The sequence below is a fragment of the Miscanthus floridulus genome, chromosome 9, assembly GCF_019320115.1.
Source record: "Miscanthus floridulus cultivar M001 chromosome 9, ASM1932011v1, whole genome shotgun sequence".
NCBI classification, from domain to species: Eukaryota; Viridiplantae; Streptophyta; class Magnoliopsida; order Poales; family Poaceae; genus Miscanthus; species Miscanthus floridulus.
In genome coordinates this window covers 84,316,545-84,329,046 of record NC_089588.1, presented here as the reverse complement: position 1 = coordinate 84,329,046, position 12,502 = coordinate 84,316,545, and the positions used below count along the sequence as shown (strand labels likewise).

At 44.2% G+C, this 12,502-nt stretch overlaps 1 pseudogene; it reads right to left on the bottom strand.

Moving 5' to 3' along the window:
* Positions 1-4,808: 4,808 nt before the first annotated feature.
* LOC136480198 (disease resistance protein RGA4-like) lies at positions 4,809-12,267 on the bottom strand (annotated as a pseudogene).
* Positions 12,268-12,502: the final 235 nt, after the last annotated feature.

Here is a 12,502-nt window from a genome sequence, read left to right as displayed (position 1 = left end):
ATGGCGTGCGCGCTGTGCGCTTTATGGTGCGATTTTCATATTATTTTAAGTTAAAATCAGTCGCAGAATGCAGATCACAACCACGTGCTACCACTGCTATTTAGACCACATCCACAGTGTTTGAGGTCCCTGATAAACATTTGGGCTCCACCGTCGTTTACGACCAAACGATCACGCTGATAGAGTATTTTTATTTTTATGGACTACTTCGCTGCAACATTGTGGTTGCTTTTATACACCACTGTCACAATGTTGCAGCCACCTAGTGATGAATATTAAATTTTACTTTCTAGCAACACTGTGGTTGCACTTAATATAGCGATCAACCTCATCAAGACCGTATGGAAGCAGTGGCGGATCCAGGATGAGCACCTCAGGGGGGGCTAATCAATAGAGATTTAGAACAAATATCGAAGATTAATGATGAAATCACGTTTTTTCTACAGTAATTCTACAGTAATATCAATGCAAAATCACTCTCCCGGGGGGGGCTGCAGCCCCCCCAGCCCCCCCCCTGGATCCGCCAATGTATGGAAGGGTTACGACATTTCAAAATTCATCCGTGGATTGACCAGTTCCACCCTCTAAATCAGACAAAAATTAGGTACCACCATAGGTCCTCAACTATAGATCGTTTGGACTTGTAATATATCTAGAATTCTAGATACATAATAGAAATGACGTATTTAAAAAAATTAAAACAACTTATAAATTAAAACGGAGGAAGTAACTTGTACTGCCATTTAAGAATGTTGGTAGTATTTCTCATTCGAGAATGGTGAATTTTAGGTTATATGATTTTGAAAACAATATAGTGGTAGGTTTTCCGTTCTTTAGAGTGTCAAATATTGATTTTTCACCAACTGAATGTTGAATGCTCACAAAGGTAGTCCCTCCATTCCAAATAGTACGTCGTTTTAGCTTTTCTATATTCATAATGATGGCCCCGTTCGCTTGTCTTAAAAATAGCTTGTTCAGCTTCTTTTTTCAGCCGGAACAGTGTTTTTCCTCTCACAACAATTCAGCCGGAACAGTGTTTTCAGCCAGTTTCAGCCAAGTTTCAGACCAGCGAACGGAGCCGATATCTAGATGCATAGCAAAAATTATGCATTTAAAACAGCCAAAATGACTTATAATTTGGAACGGATGAGGTATGTTTTAAAATAATTCTGTATATTGAAGGATTTTTTTATTTACTGCATTAAACAATTTAAAAATTCAAAATTCCACGCATCATCCTAGCATTAGAATGGACCGGTCTAGCTCGAGATGTCAATGGGGACCCGATCCCCGATTCCCCGAGGGAAATTCCCCTATTAGGGGACGGGGATGGGACTAAATTTATCCCCACGGGAAACTAAATAGGGGAAAATCATTCCCCGTCGGGTCTGGCGGGGGCGGGTCTGGGAGCCTGTCCCCCATCCCCGTTAACCCAGGTCCCCGCTTCCTCACTGCTCATCACAGCCTCCAACTCATTCACTCGGCCCATCAGCCCAACAAAGCCCACGTAAGCCACATATATATAGAAAAACCTAGGTCTCCTACTCTGCCTCCCTGCCGCCGCACTTCGACTTGAGCCGCACTCCCTCTCGCTCTCGTAGTCTCGCACTCCCTCCACCTCTCATCGGCCGAGCAACGGCCGGCCCCCGGCGGCGCGGCTGCCCCACCACGTTCAATCCCGTGTGCGTCGGCTTGAACCAATGGCCCCTGCTCCTCTCTTCTCCGCCTGCGGCTCCGCCCGGTTCCTGGCCCTGACAGCACCCGTCGCCTCTTCCTCTCTGTCGGCAGACGGCGCTCAGTGGTGGCTGCCCCTGGACGCGGTGCTGCCGGTGCATCGCCTCTTCCCCTCCTGTCAGGGACGGCGGCTTAGCTGGCCGGCCGGATCTCGCGGTACCTCACCCTCTTCTCCGTTTCGTGCCTGCTCCCCCAGATCCTCCATCCCATGTCTTCTTCTTCTCCGTCTCGCTGGATTTTGTGACGGGGACGAGGACCCGCGGGGATAAAATCCCTGCACGGGGACGGGGATGGGTGAGGAACTTCCCCGTTGGCATTCACGGGGATGGGATAGGGAAATTTTTGCCCCACGGCGACAGGGATGGGAAGCTGTCCCCCGACGAGGAATTCCCCGTTGACATCTTGAGGTCTGGCCTAGCCTTTGGTGGGAGAGGTATGACCCTCGGGGATCAAAGGGGACCATTTAGATTCAGGTTGTCTTATTAGGTTCCTTTGGAATACAAAAGTTTCTAATTTTTATGGTTTTTCTATGAAAGCAAATTGGTTTCTATAAAACTAGACGAATTTATTGATAAATCACTAATGTGGGAATTCTAGGACTATGCCTCCTCTTTCCTATTCCTCCGGCAGCATTAATAAAGTGGAGCATTAATAATCAAGGTCAATAGTCTACCTTTTTCGTAAAGAAGAGCATGTCTCCCTGGCTACTAATCAATTGATGGGCTGTGGACTATGGTGGGAAGGTGGGAGGACGAAGGAATCGCTAGTGACCTTTCAGGAAAAAAAAAACTGAAGAGAAATAGAATGGATGCTCAAGCTATTAAATGTTGATGACATGAATCGCTGTAGGATTAGATAGAATTAATAGTGGGGTTTATCTTTACAAGAGATATATATTTCTACATGATTTTTATAAAATTTCTGCATTCCAGAAGAGGTCTTCGACTGTCTCCAGCTTCCAAATACTACGGAGTAGGATTGAAAATGAACGTTGTCCCGTTATGTTTTCTGTAATTAACTCCTCCGTTTCTGCATTTCTGAGAAGCACGTGCACGACGGAAAGTGGGACGGAACGGGTTAGGAGCAAAAGGAGAAATGGGACTATCCCGTCCATATCTGGGATACTGTTTTCTCTAAAATTTAATCCATAATTATCCCTTGTTAACTATACCAGGATAGGCCAAATGTCTAAGCCCGTTGGCCCACTGAAGAGGCCCATGAGGTCGACATGCTATGCAATACGACCCAAGAGCATCTCTAGCATTTCTCAAAAAAAAAAAAAAAAACATATCTAGCGCTCTCTCTCTCTCTCTCTAAAAAAGAGCATCTCTAGCAGTGAACATGTTTTTATGTCTAAAATAATACACCAAGGATTCTGGTTTTAATGTAGGGCATAAATGTTTTAGCTTCCATTGTGAACTGTGATCTTTTCTTTAAAAGAATATGAAGCAAAAAGTTATTTCTAGGAGATTAAGGGGTGTAGTATACAACACTTCCTCTGTTTTTTATATGTGTTATTAAGTTTGTTCTAAGTCAAATATTTTTAATTTCATTCACCAATTTTTAAAAACCTATATAGTCTCAAAACATATGAATATATTATGAACTAAAAATATGAAGATTATTTTATTAATTCATATAGAATTAATTAGAATTGAAAAATAGAAAATATAAAAATGTTTGATTTGCAACAAAACTATCATGATATTAAAAAAAAGAAAGAATCCTGCCTAAAAGAGGCCCATCGTTAGATTACGGGGCCCATAAAGCAGGTACAACCATAAGCCTTATGGCCCAGATCAAAGCTATGACCTCTAACAAAAATGGTGGTGGGGGAGGGGAATGCCGTGGCTCTCGCCGTCGCTGGGCATGACCACCACCAGTGTCTAATCCGGCGCGGCGGCGGGCTACCACCACCATCGTCTAATCCAGGTTTCGCAAGGAGGGAGGATGGTGTTACTTGTACCAGATGCTTCACCCTCGACGAGCAGGGCATGGAGATCCAAGAAGGACACCGTCACACCGACAGCGGCTGCTTAAAACTGCGGTAAGTTTGCAGCTTCGAATTTTGATTCGTTTGTATCTCAAAAAAGAGGATTTTTTTATTTATCTTGGGAGATTACATTTCTACTAGTTCCTAGCGGGAAATGGTTCCCTTGGACGATTCCAACCTTTACCGTGCGTTCTAGAAGTAAGACTGACTGGGGCTGGGGAATTTTCATTTTGCTGACCCGAGTAATATAAGCGGTTATGCTTTTATTTTTTTTGGGGAAAAAAGCACTCTCTTTTTTTGTACAGAAAGAAGCTGCTTTACTATATGTCTTGAACTGAAACTTGGTGAATTTAGGATATGTGCTGACGAGGGCAAAATAAGATTCGACTCCTCTCATGTCCCTGTTTATGAAATTTGCTCATTTTAATCCAAATACTGCTCTTCTGTAACATTGGCTTTGGAATGGGGATGACAGAGGACAGTCCACATGCTCTGGACGGCATCTGCTGCATCGAGTTGGACTTTTTGACAGCAGCATTCATGAACCTATTTCATGCAAGACAAAGAGTGCGATGCGGGGACTGGGAGGAATATCACTGAAGATTCTGAAAGTGCTACCGAACAAGGTGAGCGTTCATGCCACGTTCAGAAATCAGAATATAATTGCAGTGATATATATGGGTACCTGTTATTTTAATGGGAACTGAAAATTTTGGATTAGTTTCTGCAGATAAAAGTTAGTAGTAACCTATTTAGTTTTCCTGTCTATTAAGAGAAGGGGCATTCTCATGGAAACATTTGCCACGAAAGCTCTCTGTTATATGATAACGATGATCCTGGATGGCATATGGGCATTCCTACTTTTTTAACACTCTGTGGACAAAATAATGGAATGAACAAACTACAATCACCAAGCTGAGTATGTAACGAGAGGAACTCATTCGTTTTATCTGAATGACAGTATTGCAGGACTCGTTTCAGACTGGTCCGAACTTTCACTGTATAGGAACAATAGGTGCAAATGTAGTAATAACAAACTTCATTGCTTCGTGGTTTCTAAAGAAAATTTTATTGCAGAACATCTGTTGCCATCAATCAGACTGCAGTACATGGTGCATACATGGAGCCGTGGAAGTAAAGGCAAACTATCAGTTTTTGGTGTGAATGATAATTAGGAAGAAATTTTCTACTTTTGAAGTGACAGAAAAACAGAAATTTTGAAGTCACTTGATCTTACTACAAGATAATTCTGAAGATTCATGCTCCAAGCCTCCAACTTTGGATCATTCTAATCCCATACAGGGGTAGGGGTGAAGCCTGAATGGGGAATCAATGTACTTCTTAAACCCAGCAAAGGCAATTCAATTGACCAAGAATAGAAGTACTGAAGCATACAGTGGCATCAAGGGAGCGCATTGGCGTGCGCTTGCTGATTCTTAGAATTGATTCTGCAGATTGTATTTGAAAACATTTGGGTATGTTGCATTAGTTTCTTTGACACTATATGGGATGCTGATGCCATTGAGCTCAAATCAATTCAATCTTTCAAGATAGCCAATTCCAGAAATGGACTGTACCTGGGTGAATGACCAAACAATACTCCCAAACAATAGAGGCTAGCTAGCTTTCTATGAAGCAGACATTGGGCTTATTAGCGTGGTCCCTTGCGGCTGCTCGCCATGCAATTTTTATCCCATCAACCACCCGACTATGGAGAGCGAGTTCCGTCAGATTTTGAAGGCATTTGATTTCGATGCCCGGAAGATTACCAAGAGATTTGCAGAGCATTTGTAGCGATACAAGAGACCGCAGAACCCCAGCCTGGATTGTTACATCGTGGAGACTTCACACGCCCACAAGGCACATCCGGTGCAAGCATGGGAAGTGCTCAGGTTGTATGACCAGGGGCCCAAGGTTATCTTCGACGAGCTTCAGATATTTTAGCACACGCAAATTGATCAGGCCAGCTAGAATGGCTCCCCCTGTAAGATTAGTCGACGAAAGGCATATCTCTTGAATACCCCTCAGCCTTCGTAACAAACTTCTCATGTTCTGGTAGAGAATCCAGGAACTGTGTCAGGTTGCCACGCAATTTGAGCGAGGTAAGTTTGCCCGGGGCTTGTAGAGATTCCAGGAATCGAACTGAGGATTCGGTAGTGGAGCAGTCTGTGAAATCAATAGACAGGGAGCGATCAACAACGATCCTGTTACCGTCACTGGTGAACATCTTGACGGCATCTGCCCTCCCTTGATGGTTTCATGGATGCTGTGAGGGAGTCTTGGGACAGTGTGCAGCCCAGCCAGTGTCCTCTCCAAACTGTGGCGCTAAAGCTGAAGGCTACAGCAAGAAGTCTACAAAGTTGGAGGCCAGAAGAAATGTGGTCATATCAGGTCCCAGTGGCTGCTTGCTAAAGAAATCATTCGTCAGTTTGAAAAGGCACAGGAGTGTAGGCCTCTGCAACCAAGTGAAGTATGGCTGCGTAACAAGCTCAAGAAGCATTCTCTTGCTCTAGCATCTTTGTTGCGAACTATTGCCCGGCTCAGATCTAGAATCGGTTGGCTAAAAGAGGGAGACGCCAACACAAGGCTTTTCCACCAGCATGCACGTTACAGAAAGAAGAAGAACTTCATTCCAAAATTGCAAGTTGGTGATCAGCTCATTACACGGCATGAAGAGAAGGCAGCTGCAGTCCTGGAGTTCTATGATAACCTTATTGGGACAGATTATGGTAGAGAAAGAACTATCAACCTGGATTCTCTTGGTTGTCCAAGCTTTGAGTTATTTAGTATGGATCTGCCTTTCTCTGAGGAAGAGGTGTTCAATTCCATAAAGGATCTACCTCCTGATAAGGCCCCGGGACCCGATGGGTTTACGGGTAGATTCTATAAATGCTGCTGGGCTGTTATAAAAAATGACATAATGGCTGCCATACAATCCCTTTGGAGTGGTAATTGTAGAAACCTAAGCAAACTGAATTCGGCTTACATAACTTTGATCCCTAAAAAGCCAAATGCAGGTGCAAGTTAAGGATTTTAGGCCTATCAGCTTGGTTCACAGCTTTGCCAAACTGGTGACCAAAATTATGGCTATTAGACTTGCAGACCGCCTTGATGAGATGGTCTCCCCAAATCAGAGTGCCTTCATTAAGAAAAGGTTCATCCTGGACAATTTCATGATAGTTCAGCAAACAGTGAAGTTCCTGCATTCTCAGAATCTGCCCAGAATACTCCTAAAATTAGACATCACCAAAGCTTTCGATTCGGTTTCTTGGGCTTTCCTCTTGGAGGTTCTTAGGAAGTTGGGGTTTGGAGTTCATTGGTGTGACTTAATCAGTGGCCTCCTATCTACTTCATCCACACAGGTGCTCCTCAATGGCATACCGGGAGAAAGTATAAAGCATAGAAGGGGATTGAGACAGGGAGACCCTCTATCTCCCATGCTCTTCATTCTAGTTATGGATGTCCTGAATTTGATGTTCACAAGGGCTGCAGATGCCGGGCTGCTGCAGCCCTTATCTAGGCGACCCATTCAGCACAGGTTCTCTCTTTATGCTGATGATGTCGCCCTTTTCCTCCAGCCCATTGCAGCAGACATAAACTTATCCTTAAAGCTCCTGCATTTGTTTGGGGAAGCCTCGGGCCTTAAAACCAATGTTCAGAAAAGCAATGTTTTGCCTATTCGCTGTGCTGAGGAGGATCTGACCCTCATTCAAAACCTGCTGCCATGTGAGGTTCTGGATTTCCCTTGCAAGTATTTGGGTTTGCCCCTGTCCAACAGAAAATTGACCAAGGAGCAGGTCCAACCCATTATTGATAAAGTTGCTGAACAACTTCCGGGCTGGAAGGCAGATTTGATGACACGTGCTGGTAGGGTGACTCAGGTGCAATTTGTGCTTACAGGTATCCTAATCTATGTGGCTATGGCAATTGATCTTCCGCCTTGGGCTCTCAAAGCCATCGATAAGATTAGAAGGTCCTTCCTATGGATGGGAAGAAAAGAAGCAAACGGGGGTCATTGTCTTATTGCCTGGCCCAAGGTTTGTCGACCTCGGGAATTAGGCAGGCTGGGAATAACTGATCTCAAAACATTGGGGATTGCCTTGAAAGCAAGATGGCCTTGGCTGCAGCGGAGTGTACCAAACAAACCTTGGGCAAATCTGCCGGTCCAGGTCAGTAAGGAGGTCGCTGGGCTCATCTCGGTCGCAGTTCGTACAGAAGTGGGAAGTGGGGCTAATACCCTGTTCTGGAAGGACAAATGGCTGGATGGTCAAGGAATCCAGGAGATTGCTCCTCTTGTTTTTGCTCTGGTTCCTAAAAGGCGATTGAGTAAACGTACTGTTAGTAAGGCCCTTCCTGAGAATAGGTGGATAGAGGACTTACAGGGAGAAATTGGTGCGGCTGCTCTATCTCACTATATCCATCTCTGGGATCTTTTATCTAGGGTGGAGCTGAATGAGAGCATCCCTGACAGACATTTATGGAGGCTTTCCTCTTCAGGCCAGTACACAGCAAAGAGCGCCTACACTGCCCTGTTTTATGGAGCCATCTCTTTTGAACCCTTTGAGAGAACTTGGAAAACTTGGGCGCCCCCCAAATGCAGATTTTTTATGTGGTTAGTGGCCCATAACAGGTGCTGGACTGCAGACAGGTTAGCAAAGAGGGGCCTCCCTCATCCAGAAATGTGTGTCCTGTGTGACCAGCTTGAGGAAGATCTTCATCACCTTCTTGTAGGCTGTGTTTTTCAAGAATATTTTGGTTCTCCTTCCTCTCTCATTTTGGTGCTGCAACCCTTGCTCCAACACCTGCTGATCAGAATTTTGATGATTGGTGGAGAAAGATTGATGGTGCTGTTCAAGGTGATCTAAGAAGGGGTCTGAATTCTCTGGTCATCCTAGGAGCCTGGAGCATTTGGCGGCACAGAAATGACTGTGTTTTCAATGGAGCAGTCCCAAATGTTAACTCGGTCCTGTACCTGGCCAAGGAGGAGGCTGCTTGGTGGAGTGTGGCAGGGGCTAAGGGGATTTCCCTAATCTCTGCCCGAACTGCAACTTAGGTTTCTGCAGGGGGGGGGGGGGGGTCGTGGTCGTCCTTGTAACTCTTTTCCGGTGATTTAGCTTCTATGGTCTAGTGGGTGTGTGTGGGTGTTTGTGGGTTTTAGTCTCTGTAAGACTATTTCTTTTCTTCTACTAATATAATGATACGCAGCTCTCCTGCGTGTTCGAAAAAAAAAAGTAATGCTGGTTGCATCTACAGAGGAATCCAACCATATTTTCACCTTCTTCAGCTGCCCCATAAAAAGCATCTGTTGTGAAATTCCTTGGCTCCGTTCCGCGACAAACCCTGAAAGCGTCTCCAGGACCAGGTGATCACAGTTATCTGACAAGAACTTGTCTAGCTTTTTGTTTGGGATTTCTTGTAGCTGAAACTTTACAAGCAGGTGTTTCAACTTGGGTAGCTGGAGGGCTTCTAAGCACAGATCCACTGTTTTGGTTCTCCTCATGTCGAGCGTCTCTAGACATTGCAGATTCCTTATTTTCTGTGGAACCTTACCAATAGTTTCACCGAGGCTCAGATATTTGAGCAGAAGCAGGTCACATATATCTCTGAGATGTTTTCCTTCCAGATGAGAGCATTCCTTGAGATCCAACACCCGTAGGAGCTCATACTTGGCAAACTTCAGCGTATCCTTATAACTGTCAAGATTGGCAGCAGGGAATACCGCCAGGGGGAGACGAGATAAATCCTTGGGCAGTTTCAACCGCCTATTTGCTGCTGCTGCTGCTCTGTTAGGATGGAGAGAAAGTCGGCGAACACATGGCAGTTCATGGCCGGTCTGACCACAGACTAAGGTGATGAAATTATTGGACACTGACTTCTTGCGAGAAACGGAGTCCAGCATTATCTCGTAAGGCCGGCATCTCTTCACCTTTCCAGTGTTGCTTACTTGAACGGGCTGAATGATATTGCAGGTTGATGAGGGTGTTGAATGCCACCTCCTCGGGACTACTTCGAGCGTCCTCCTCTGGTTCAATGAATACGATTTCTTCAGCCAACCATCTCCTTATTAGAGGATTCCTTCTGACCAGATGATCACAAGGGAACATGCAAAAGTACAGCAACAAGTCCTGAAGACCAAGCCCAGTTAGACTTTCATAGTTACTGACAAGCATCTCTTCCAACTTTGATCTAAGGGTGTAACCCTATTCAAATTTACTTTCTGTCAGCTCTAGGATCTTAAAAAACTGGGATCTGCTGCTACACTGAGCAAGTGCTAAACCTTTACCACAGATGCAGCGTGTTCCTGCTGACTGGATGTTTGTTGTCAAGATAATTGTCCTTCCAATTCCATCAGTCCAGGGGAATGCAGATACCATGTTGTACAGCTCATCTGCTGCGGCCACATCATCAATTACAATCAAGAATCTGAAATATGCAAATTTAGAAAACAATCTTAGGCGTCTTCGATTCATGTAAACCTGTAATAAATCCGCTGCAAAAAAGGGAAAACACATATGATAGGAATACATTGCAAACTGAGCCGAAACACGTGAATTAAATTCCTTGGATACAAAAAGAGGTTGCCGCACATGATTAAAAATGGAGGTGCTCACTGTTTTTTTATTCTGTTTTTTTTTATTTATTTTTGCAAGACGTGGCAACAACATTAAAGACAAGAAAGATGAAAAACACAAGAAACTAGGTCTTGTACAAAAATCAAAGTTTAAGAAACAATATGAAATTTATTGGAATTGGCATCTTAGATACCAAGACACAATAAGAGGGTGGGGAGGAAGATGATTGAAGAGAGGGGACAAAGATTATTAGAAGAGTTTATTCTGTAATCACAACTAAGCCCTGTTCGGCACAGTTTTCTAAGCAGATTCAGGAGCTATTTGGAACTTTTTTTTTGGCAAACTAGTTAAAATAGAACAACTTGTCAAGTGGAGTCCAATAAAACCAGCTCTCACGGGGGTGGATATTGGATGAAGTTGAAAAATATACTAGCTTGTCTTAAGGATTCTACTATGAGAAGCTATTTTACCAAAAAAAAAAATCAAAACAACTTTAACTCCACTCATATATGAGAGTTTTTGGAACCGACAGTATGAAAGTCCAGTGAAAATAATGTGTTCCATAGGTGTCAGTTTGAGAATACCCTATGTAAGGCGATTGTCTTAAAACTACCGCAAGTTCATGTCTTAAAAACCATTTATGTACTAGTGACCTGGATCACTATGTTCACACATCGTCTTAAATTAAATTCTCCAAATAAATATATGTACATGACCGTGTGCATGTACAGAAGTAATAGTATGTGGTTGTGAGCATTGTGATACATTAACATTTTCATTGTTATTTCTCATTTGCAAGGAGACAAAGCCTAATGATCTATAGAATTTTAAAATCTTGGTTGCTAATTATTTTTCAGTAACCATATGTGTGGCACACGTATATTGAAAATATAGGGCAATTAAGATGAACTAGCCTCTCCTTTATTTATGTGATCCGGGAGCATCTTCCAAGAGTCCCCCTATTCACCCTAGAGTCAAATTTAAGGTTTATGTGAAGAAAATAACCCTGCAACAGTTTTGTCTGTTCAACACACAGTGGTAACCTGTTTCTGTCGATACCTGACGTCCATAAACGAACTGATGTAACTGTAAATGGAGAACACTACACTACAACGTACTAATCCGGAGTATAGACGACAGAGAAATTAATCACCTTTCATTCTTCGGCCAACGCTCGATAAACGTTGCGCCGCCATGTTCGCCACCATTCTCATGGACGCCGTTGCCCACAGCGGTTTGCTCTGAAAGGACGTATTCTTGTATCTCCTGCTGAAGCTCCTCCTCGGACTTGGTGGTGTGGTGCCGTTGACACTGACACCGTTGAGTTGGTCGAGAATCTCTTTGGCGCACTTGCCCCCCGCACTAACCCAGGCCCGACAACCGAACTGGCGACCCACATCACCCTCACAGACCTGCTTGGCAAGATGAGTCATACCTGGGCCACCGCCGAGGCCAACAATGGAGATTACCTTCACCTTCTCCTCTGAATCGCTCTGCACAAGTGCAACAAGTTCCTGCTCCGCGTCCTTCATGTCAACGACGCGACCAGCTGGCGGTGGCGGAGCAAGTTCATGATGGGAAGACGGTGGTGCACTGCTGCCTGATCCTGATGTGGCCAAGTTGATGTAGATGTAGCTTGTTAACTGCTCGCGTGTCTCCTTTGCTCTGTCCTTGAGTACACCAATCTCCCTGGCAAACTGTCTGCGGGTCATCTTCCCGATGTGGAAGCGATCGATGCACTCTTCGATGTCATCTGCCAAGCACCTGAGTTCTGCGAGTACCAGTCTATGAAAATGACTGATAATAATCCATGGTTTATCTCGTATGAGAGCTTGGATCAACTGAAGCTCACGTTGGAGGAATCCAGCATCAAGCTGAACCTGCCCCAATTCTTCACTAATCACCTTCAAAAGCTTCGGTGTGGTGGTCTTCAGTACGGTGGCGGCTACGGTCACACCAACCTCCATCTTCCCAGGATTGGTAGATATCTCAGCAATCCTCCACAGATCTAAATCATAAGTGAAGTGGCCTTGTGGCCTTGGTATGACTGGAAATTGATGGTGGAGGGGGGCAGATTCAATGGTAACTGAATTTATGTAGATGTCTTTATCTTTACCTAATATATACCTAATAACGTGTTATCTAGTGTTGAGTTTGGCTAGAGCTACTAATAAGAAACAATATGTTCTGTGAAAGCCTGGTG